At 40.9% G+C, this 10,564-nt stretch overlaps 1 long non-coding RNA gene across 1 annotated transcript; it reads right to left on the bottom strand.

The window, feature by feature from the left end:
* Window positions 1–2,234: 2,234 nt before the first annotated feature.
* Window positions 2,235–9,840, bottom strand: LOC130110859 (uncharacterized). Its single transcript, XR_008810080.1, has 3 exons — window positions 9,740–9,840; window positions 9,135–9,263; window positions 2,235–2,650 (listed from the first exon to the last, which is right to left on the bottom strand). It is a non-coding gene; the product is annotated as an uncharacterized LOC130110859 (long non-coding RNA).
* Between the last annotated feature and the right edge of the window lie 724 nt (window positions 9,841–10,564).

Here is a 10,564-nt window from a genome sequence, read left to right as displayed (position 1 = left end):
AACTTTTAAAAAGTCGACACTCTTATGGGAGTTCTTTGGAAAGTGTACTCTCTATATATAGCAACCCAGCCACTGCTTGTGCATCCTTAGTGCCGGTCCCAAGCCCGGACAAATGGGGAGGGTTGCGTCAGGAAGGGCATCCGGTGTAAAATCTTTGCCAAATCAAACATGCGGATCATAAATAAGACTGTTCGCGGATGACATTGTGATCTGTAGCGAGAGTAGGGTGCAGGTCGAGGAGAGCCTGGAGAGGTGGAGGTATGCACTAGAGAGAAGAGGAATGAAAGTCAGTAGGAGCAAGACGGAATACCTATGCGTGAATGAGAGAGAGGACAGTGGAATGGTCAGGATGCAAGGAGTGGAGGTGACAAAGGCATCTGAGTTTAAATACTTGGGGTCAACTGTCCAAAGTAACGGGGAGTGCAGTAGAGAGGTGAAAAAGAGAGTGCAGGCAGGTTGGAGTGGGTGGAGAAGTGTGTCAGGAGTGATTTGCGACAGAAGGGTACCAGCAAGAGTTAAAGGGAAAGTTTACAAGATGGTTGTGAGACCAGCTATGTTATATGGTTTGGAGACAGTGGCACTGACGAAAAGACAGGAGGCGGAGCTGGAGGTGGCAGAGTTGAAGATGCTAAGATTTTCACTGGGAGTAACGAAGAAGGACAGGATTAGGAACGATTATATTAGAGGGACCGCTCAGGTTGGACGGTTTGGAGACAAAGCAAGAGAGGCAAGATTGAGATGGCTTGGACATGTGTGGAGGAGAGATGCTGAGTATATTGGGAGAAGGATGCTGAATATGGAGCTGCCAGGGAAGAGGAGAAGAGGAAGGCCAAAGAGGAGGTTTATGGATGTGGTGAGGGAAGACATGCAGGTGGCTGATGTGACAGAGGAAGACGCAGAAGACAGGAAGAAATGGAAACGGATGATCCGCTGTGGCGACCCCTAACGGGAGCAGCCGAAAGTAGTAGACTCTCTATATATAGCGGCCTGGCGTATGGTAGCACTAGAACGATACAGGAGCGGTTAGCGTGACCACTGTACGAATGACGCGCCTGCTCCTGAACCGTTCTCTTGTTTCTTTTTATGTTATGGCGCCAATATTTGTTTCTGTTATCGTAGCATTCGCTATAAGGTGTCTGTGAATGTTCTCATTCATCCAGGTCATGGTTATCCAAAGTAGCTGAACTGGACTTGGACTTGGTATTGTAACGTGCATGGATAAGTAGACCCGCTGGCTGGCGGGTCTGACCCTTTAATCTAGCGGTTAGCGATGCCTCCTGCGGTGCGGGCGGTACGGGTTCGCGTCCCGGCCGCGGCACTTCCTGTGGTTGCGTTGTCCCCCGAATTCGCTACAGTATTTATCCGTGAAGACCTTTCGCCTCTCATCCAAGAGGCTTCCTCGCTTCGTGCCTTTCTGACTAGACCAAGCTAGTCTGACTGGCTGGTGATGAGACTCAGAACTTTGCCCTATCTTTGTTTCTCAACCGAGGGTCCGCGGACCCCTAGTGGTCCGTGGTGTAATTGCAAGGGGTCCGTGAAAATAAAATATCTTTAAAAAAAAGATCCTATGACATTTATAGAAATAGGATTATTTTACTCGAATGTGACTGAGACCTTTATCTACCTAAACTATAATGGGGGACAGGACTCTTTTCTTTAACTACATCTGTTTCACAAGTGTAATTTATTGTATTTTAATAAGAGATCTCGCTCCCGTTTGCATTGTTAAAAGTTACTGCATAAAAATTCTGTTGTTACATATATCTGAAAGTTACTGAATACATATTCTGTTTTGTTACATATATCTGAAAGTTACTGAATACATATTCTGTTTTGTTACATATATCTGAAAGTTACTGAATACATATTCTGTTTTTTTACATATATCTGAAAGTTACTTAATACATATTCTGTTTTGTTACATATATCTGAAAGTTACTGAATACATATTCTGTGTTGTTACATATATCTGAAAGTTACTGAATACATATTCTGTTTTGTTACATATATCTGAAAGTTACTGAATACATATTCTGTTTTGTTACATATATCTGAAAGTTACTGAATACATATTCTGTTTTGTTACATATATCTGAAAGTTACTGAATACATATTCTGTGTTGTTACATATATCTGAAAGTTACTGAATACATATTCTGTGTTGTTACATATATCTGAAAGTTACTGAATACATATTCTGTTTTGTTACATATATCTGAAAGTTACTGCATAAGAATTCTGTTTTGTTAACTATATCTAAGTTACAACTGAAAGCTCTTATTTTTGCCCCAAAGAGTGAATAAATGCTATAATGCAATTTAAAATGCAGTTTCTACTGTTTCTATCAAATTGCAGCCCCCCTCCCCCAAGATCAGGTGGAGGGGTCCTCAGGGTAGATCAGAAATACGCAGGGGGTCCAGGACCCCAAAAAGGTTGAGGACCACTGGTCTAGGAGTGGTTGTCAGAGCTATAGATATGAGTGGCTCTTTTGTGTGCCGATGTTTGGCTGCGCCCGTCGCCATCGGAGCTGTTGATCTGCATTTGTGCAGCAGCGACGGTGGTCGGGGGGGGCGCTAGTCTCGACTTCATTGTTCAGTGGTCATGAGTCACTGGAGCCGTTAGTGAGCGACTGTTGTTCTTGGAGGCTACACTGTTAAAAAAAAGAGTAATATAACAGAATTGTACTGTGTAGTTTACAGATTTCTTCTGTATTTTTAAAATACCATTACATTTACCAAAAGAGAATGTGACTCTACGTGTCAAATGTAAAATAACATGAAATAATTGTAACTGTGAAAACCCAAGATAGTTCTGTTCTTTTACAAAACAATACATTAGAAGTACACATATTTATTGTTAAAATACGTTCATAAATGTATCGTAATTTCACAAATATTTGCCTGTTATTTAAGGGAGTAAACTGTTAAATTCAACTTTAAAGCTATAGAAAAAAATAATAAATCATTTAAAATTACTGAGAAATTAATAGTAAAATAACTATCTAATCTGTAATTTTACTACAATTTCTTTGTTAATTGACTAATATTTTCATTGAAAATAGCCACAATTACTGTACTTTCCTAGATGGTAACATTTATTAACATTTATTTTGAAAGGACATCTGGAGAGACATGGGGAAAGGGGAAAGCTTGAGAGAGTGAATATTATGCAGAGCAAAGAGTTGGACTTGAACTTAGGGCTGCTGCAGCAGTAAGGACTATAGAGCCTCTGCTTATGGGGCATCAGCACTACCACGTGAGCTGCAATTAAATGCTTTCAATAAAGCTGTTCAAGCATTTTTCAAGCAATGAAATGCTTTCAGCAAGCAGACACACTGTTTGATGACTGGATGTTCTCGTGTCACCTGTAGCATGCTCATATTGTCAAGGGCAGTTTATTAGCCAGACTGTAAATCAGCTTAGGCCTCTCAAAGTTAGGATCACATGCAAACACAGTCCCATTGACACATTTGTGTATAATATTATTTTTGGTGGTGGTGGGTAGGGGGATGTTGGGTTACAGTACCACCACCTGATTTTAATTCAGGAAAAAGTCTGAGTCTGGATGACTTGTCATGAGTTTCAAAAGGAATCCCTGCAGACCCTCCCTCCTGAATGACCACTGCCATCAGAACCACCCAACCTCCTGGTATACCTTCAGCATATGTGTATATGTACTGCAAATGTTAACCTTAGTGTTGAGGTTAAAACTTAAAGGGATAGTTCAACATTTTGGCCAATTGGCCCATTGCTGGTAAGACTATAGGCATTATGGCAATGGGCCAATTTGCCAAAATGTTGAACCATTCCTTTAACTGCCATTTCATTTAATTTCCTTTGAGCCATCTCTAAAGTGAAACTGCATGCATCATGTGAAAATGAAGGATTTGGACCGCTCTGTGCAGGCTACTGAAATGACCGTGGTTAATGAAAATAAACATTTGTGAGCGGCCTAGAACTGCTGTAGGCTAGGCTAATATGAAATGCAGTTTAAATGTAGCAATGGTCTCCAGGGAAGGTAAATGATGTTGTATTGGCAAACAAATCTCAACATCTGTCACAGTAAAACAAACCAAGAAAAGGAACTGTTAGTGAAGGAGGCCAAGACCAGCATAAAACCACACAAACTACATGCTTTTCATCTGTTTCCTCAACCTACCACTTGAAAGCATTATATTCTGTCATTCAGAACAGATCTTAATGACGGAGCATTAATATCATCTGTGTCTAGTTATTTTTCTGCAATTCAGAGGTAAACAGTGAAAATATAATTGATGGAAATAAAAAGTAATATAAAGTATGAAACATTGCAGGGCCACGCTGTATTATTTATTTAAAAAAAATCTAAAAAAAAAAAAGGCCTCCCAACATACACTGGATCTAGAGATTTTTTCCTAGGGTGGCAAAGGGGTGGCAAGACTGTGTCCCAGAGGTGGCAGCTGCCAACCCCTTTGCCACCCTGTAGATCCGCCCCTGGGTGGCAAGACTGTGTCCCAGAGGTGGCAGCTGCCCCCCCCCTTTGCCACCCTGTAGATCCGCGCCTGTGAGGGGGAGGGGGGATTCTAAATCGGCGACTTCTGTTTGAGATGAGTTTGGTGCAAGTCTCATTGACCGCCACCATGCATGTGTGATGTTCAGTATTAGGGGAATACACCTTTAAGGACACAGGGGATAATGGGATAGTAAACAGAGCAGCCACGGGAGCGGGAAGGTAGACGAGGGTCAGTCGGATTATGTGCACGTTATGCATGGAGCAAAATAAACATGCCGAAGTTCCACGGCTAATTCAGAAACGGTGTTATCTGTGACAGTGAAAAGTAGGTCATTACAGCGTGTACATAAAATCTACTTTAAAAACATATTATCTGATTTATAAATGGGGTGGCAACAAGGGTGGCAAGACTGTGTCCCAGAGGTGGCAGCTGCCACCCCTTGCCACCCTGTAGATCCGCCCCTGGCAGTAGAAGAAACCTTAGTCCAAGAACCCAATGTTGAGTCAGCGACCGAGGTCCAGTGGAAAGGCCCTCAGTACCAAAAGGGACTCTTTCTGTGTCTAAACCAAGGCGAGGCACTTGAATTCGGACAGATTGAGCTCATGCTTGTGACGCAGGATCAGCATGTGTGCTTTATTGTTACACCTCATGACGTGTCCTATATGCCAGAATTTGGATTGTATGACGTGAAACAAGCAAGGCAGAGCATGAAATGTTGGAAGCCTGAGTGGAAACTAGATTATTACCCTTTGCCTGTGTACGTGCTTTGTGGGACTAGAGTAATTTCACTTAAGCATAGCATTGTTGACTCAGAGTAATCTGGAGTTTGAGAGATTAAAATCTGACAGTAATGCCTGAAGAACAGCATTTTTCATCCCTTCTAGTCCTCCTAGTCATGGATACAGAGAGTCCACTTCTGTCTTTCATCAAATCAAGTCTTCCTAAACTGAAAGACCCTGAGCCTTTGCTCGAGCATCTGCAAGATTTAGGAGTTGAGGACCTGAAGGACCTGAGCTACCTGCAGGAGAGTGACCTCCTTTCTGTCCTGAGACCAACTGAAGTCAGGAAACTTCTGTCACTGCTCAAAAAGACAAGTATGTGTTTCAATTTGTACATAATAAACTTTCACATTAGAAAAATGTGCATATTCAAAATATACTTATTAGGTACACTTGTTCAAATTAATGCAGTCCAATACAGCAGCTCTACTATGAATTATACTTGAAAGAATCTTCTCTACATTTTTGTTGTTTTCAAAAAGGTGATAACTATAAATTATGTCTTGTTCATCATTGATTCCATAGTGGGTGGTAGTGGTGGTGTACTGTACTGCATTATATTGAGAAAGGAACACTTTGAAATGTATCAATCGGCTACTGAGTATATAATTATGTTAGGTATTAATATGCCCAGATCGAGCTACGTGATGTCTGTATGGTAATATTACTACTATGTGTTCTTTATTAAGGCCAACAAGATGTCTTGGACAGTCCTCCAAGTTACCAAAGCAACGAACATTTCAGCAGAGCCAGTACCAGTGCAAGTCCAGTAACACCGTCTGATGAGATGCCCCTTTCTGGTGAGTACATGCCTCTGTAGCACAGAATCACTAAACAATAATTAGGCCTATTTACCATGGCAAATAATAATAAAAAAAGAAACTAATTAAGGAACTTTTTAATTTAGATGTACCCAGCAGTGGGAAGAGGGGTGGAGGGTCTTGGGAGGGGGGGGGGGCTGCGATGATCAGGAAAAGTGGGTGTGACTGTTTTTACACCAAGGAGTGGTTTTGGTGACAAACCATAGGCGTTTCTAGCCCATTTTTGGGGGTGCTGCAGCACCCCTAAATTGAACCCCAGCACCCCTAAAATTGAAGAGATTTTTTATTTTTTACTGTATGTCCATGTTTAATAAGCTGAAGAAATGTCAAAACCATATCCAGTATATGGTTTAAACGTAATATTTTAACAACAAAAATACAGCACCCCCCCCCCAAATTTATCTTGCCAGGCCGGCCAGCACTCTGGGTGCTCAGCACCCCTAAAGCTCTGATCCTAGAATCGCCCCTAGTCTGACCCCTCACAAGTTATTTAAGGCCAAACTAAACGTTTTTGATTTTTTGAAAATTGGTTACGGGTACCCCAACTTTGAGCAGTTTTTTTATGTTGAATTTCAACATTTTAATACATGCTATTACACACCTTTACAAACAGACTGGTGAAGACATGTCTTGGTAAGGATTTAGTTCCCAGATTGGTCAAATATCTGATAAAATGCCCTTCCTGTAGCGAATTCGAGGGGGTTACGCAACCACAGAAACCGCCGCGGCCGGGAGGCGAACCCGCCTCGCCCGACACATCGCTAACCGCTCAACTTAAGGCTCAGACCCCCCCCCCGCAGCCAGCGGCCAGCGTGTGTGCTTATCTATGAACGTTACATTACTAAGAGGAGGTTGCGGCAAGAACTCGCAACGCGCGCGGGGAGACCAGCGAACTTAAGCCCAGCCCTGACGAGCTGATTGGCTGGTGGGCGAGCCGTAGCAATAACTCCCAGAATCCTTCACGGCTTTATCTCGCCGAAAAAGTTTGATGACAAACACGTTTAAAATCACGACAAACATTTTAAATCCAATCCGGATCCCATTTGCTGCGCGATGTGTTGAGAGTATTATATTTTGTAAATACTTTAAAATGCCGAAACTCTTACGGCTATTTGTTTGGTAATTGGGGGTTATATAAATCCGACGGACAGGCAGGTGTCAGTATCGGAGAGGCACGCTGATAATTTGCGTGGCTCTGTGCAACACGTACGTCAGTGGCCCTTTCTGTCTTGTTTTAACTTCATGGTTGCAATATTGTTTTTCTGTTATCATAGCATTTGCTATAACGACGTAAAGCGGAAAAAAGAAAGCATATTATCGGGGCGAATTCGGGGAACAACGCAACCACAGAAAGTGCCGCGGCCGGGAGGCGAACCCGTGTCGCCCGCACCGCAGGAGACACCGCTAACCGCTCGACTAAAGGGTCAGAAACACCATGAAGCGGCCAGCGTGTCTTCTTATCCATGCACGTTCCAATATACACTAAGTCAATTAAAAAAGATCAATTATCAACTTTCAAATTAGGGCTTAAGGGGAAATCGCTTTTGTGAGGGGTGAATCTACACTTAGCCGCAAAAATCAAGGAAACGTGTGTTTGGGAGACGATTTCTTGAGAGGCGCTCAAATGCAACGACATGGCGCACGGCTAGCCAATCATACCGGAAGTTGTTCTTCTTCGTCTATATCTGTGTTTCTCAACCGGGGGTCCACTGACTCCTAGTGGTCCGTGGTTTAATTGCAAGGGGTCCGTGAAAATAAAATATCTTTAAAAAAAAGATCCTATGACATTTATAGAAATAGGATTATTTTACTCAAATGTGACTGAGACCTTTATCTACCTAAACTATAAAGGGTAACAGGACTTTTTTCCTCTAATTACATCTGTTTCACAAGTGTAATTTATTGTATTTTAATGAGATCTCGCTCCCGTTTGAATTGTTAAAAGTTACTGCATAAAAATTCTGTTTTGTTACATATATCTGAAAGTTACTGAATACATATTCTGTTTTGTTACATATATCTGAAAGTTACTGCATACATATTCTGTGTTGTCACATATATCTGAAAGTTACTGAATACATATTCTGTTTTGTTACATATATCTGAAAGTTACTGCATAAGAATTCTGTGTTGTTACATATATCTGAAAGTTACTGAATACATATTCTGTTGTTACATATATCTGAAAGTTACTGAATACATATTCTGTTTTGTTACATATATCTGAAAGTTACTGAATACATATTCTGTGTTGTTACATATATCTGAAAGTTACTGCATAAGAATTCTGTTTTGTTAACTATATCTAAGTTACAACTGAAAGCTCTTATTTTGGCCCCAAAGAGTGAATAAATGCTATAAGGCAATTTAAAATGCAGTTTCTACTGTTTCTATCAAATTGCAGCCCCCCTCCCCCAAGATCAGGTGGAGGGGTCCTCAGGGTAGATCAAAAATACGCAGGGGGTCCAGGACCCCAAAAGGGTTGAGAACCACTGCTCTATACCACAGTCCCGAACTGCTCCGCCATTTTACATCCAATCGACACAGGAAGTCACAGCGGAAGTAGTATTCTTCGCGCGTATTATTCGCCGATTAGAAAGAAAGAAAGGAAAAAGACGAATACGGAGAATACACGCACGAGTATGAGAAAGAGCGGTAAGGGAATTAGTTTTTTAATTGTTAGAATTAGAAAACTATATTGTCCTTTTACATTGTACAACGTTATCTAAAAACGAGGACCTAACTGGGGCTAACTTAACGTTAGCTGCTCAAGGCCTGCTGTGCTCCCTTTTAGCAATGGCTGTGTGTAACGTTAGAGAGTGTTATGTTGGTATGTGTTCATCTGCTTTCTGGTGTGTTGGGGTGTAAAACATCTCTACACACACTCACTTCTACTTATTAGCTGGTATTAACCGGGTCAGATTAATAAGCTATAGCTCCGGGTGTCTGCAAAAATACATTTGTATTATGTTTTATTCATGCATCAGTGCAGTTAATACACATACACATGTGGATATATAAAGACTAGTTATTCTGTCCTACGTGTTTGTGTCCATGTATAGACAGGCCGACAGATGGCCAACATGAAGAATCCCAAAGAAATACAGAGTCCCGGTCCAAGTTGAGGAACTTTAGTGAAGAACTTTGAGAATTCAACCCTTCTTTGTAAAACTGTATAGGGGGGCAATACAGAGAAAGAATGTTTCAATAAACATTGCATAAATTATAAAATGTTATATCACATGTCTATGACATAACTACATAACACATGTAAATAACTGCACATGACTGCATGTAGATAATAATTGTAGGCTACATAACTGCATGTAAATAGCTGTACGTAACCTAGGAATTACGAAATCACACATGACTTATGAATGACTTATGAACTAATTGTAAATAATGTACGTATAACATAGATCAGTATGCTATAATATAGGCAGAATACGGGCAGACAGAATAACGTGACATTTCTACCACGGAGCTGACACAGCTAACTAGCAGCCGAAAGCCTGGCTGGCTAACTAGCTAACAGAAAATGGGAGAAGCTAACGTTACACATAGCTATTTTCATATCAACATGAATACAACGAAGTTCTTATAACAGACATCATCGATCACTTAAATAATGTCACAACTGAACTTACAGACGATGCTCTCCAAGGCACAAACGTAGATAGAAGCAGTAAACACAGGAGCTGAGCAAACATATGAAACTCCGCATGGAAAGCTGGACTGTACTGTTACCATGACTATCAGGCAGCAAACTATTTCCTGAATTAAAGCCACGTGAGGAAGGCTAGAGGGAGCAAATAAACTTCAAAATAAAAGTACTCTTCTCACATTCTAATACAGTAACGTCACACTAGTGCCTCCTCCACCATGAGTCCTTTCGATTGTAAAGATATGGACGATGTTCAGTATGTTTTCCAGATATCAATGTTGATTGACTTCTCCTTTTTACAGATGCACCCCTCTATTTTGTTTGAAGATGCCAGTCTGGGGCACGTAACCCTTGCATCAGCAGAGTTTGGGTGTCCTCTCTGCCCCAAATTTTTAACCAAAAATGAGCGCGTGATCCAGAGACACCTAAACAACCACACAGAAAATGCAGTGCATTCCCATGGTATGTTGATTAGAAGTATCTGTTGGAGATCATATACTTATACATGTTATAGTAATGTTTAATGATATTTGTGTTTGTGCATGTATAGGATTGTCATATTTTAAGCATTGTTAAAATTGAGTTGCACTGTTTGAGGTCTGTTGATAAGATGTTGCACCTGTTGAAATGGTCATAACAGTTTCAATTAAGGAAAAAAACAATTGTATGAGTTATTGTTTATAGGATGTAAAGTAATTTTTTGTTTCTCAGTTATGCTATTAAGGTTTTTAAGACAAATATCTCTCCCTTTACAGAAAAAAAAATCTGCAGATGCAACATGCCTTGCAGTGACAAAGGTAATTTTCAT

The sequence above is a fragment of the Lampris incognitus genome, chromosome 3 (genome assembly GCF_029633865.1).
Source record: "Lampris incognitus isolate fLamInc1 chromosome 3, fLamInc1.hap2, whole genome shotgun sequence".
NCBI lineage: Eukaryota > Metazoa > Chordata > Actinopteri > Lampriformes > Lampridae > Lampris > Lampris incognitus.
This window is presented reverse-complemented; position numbering and strand designations above follow the sequence as displayed.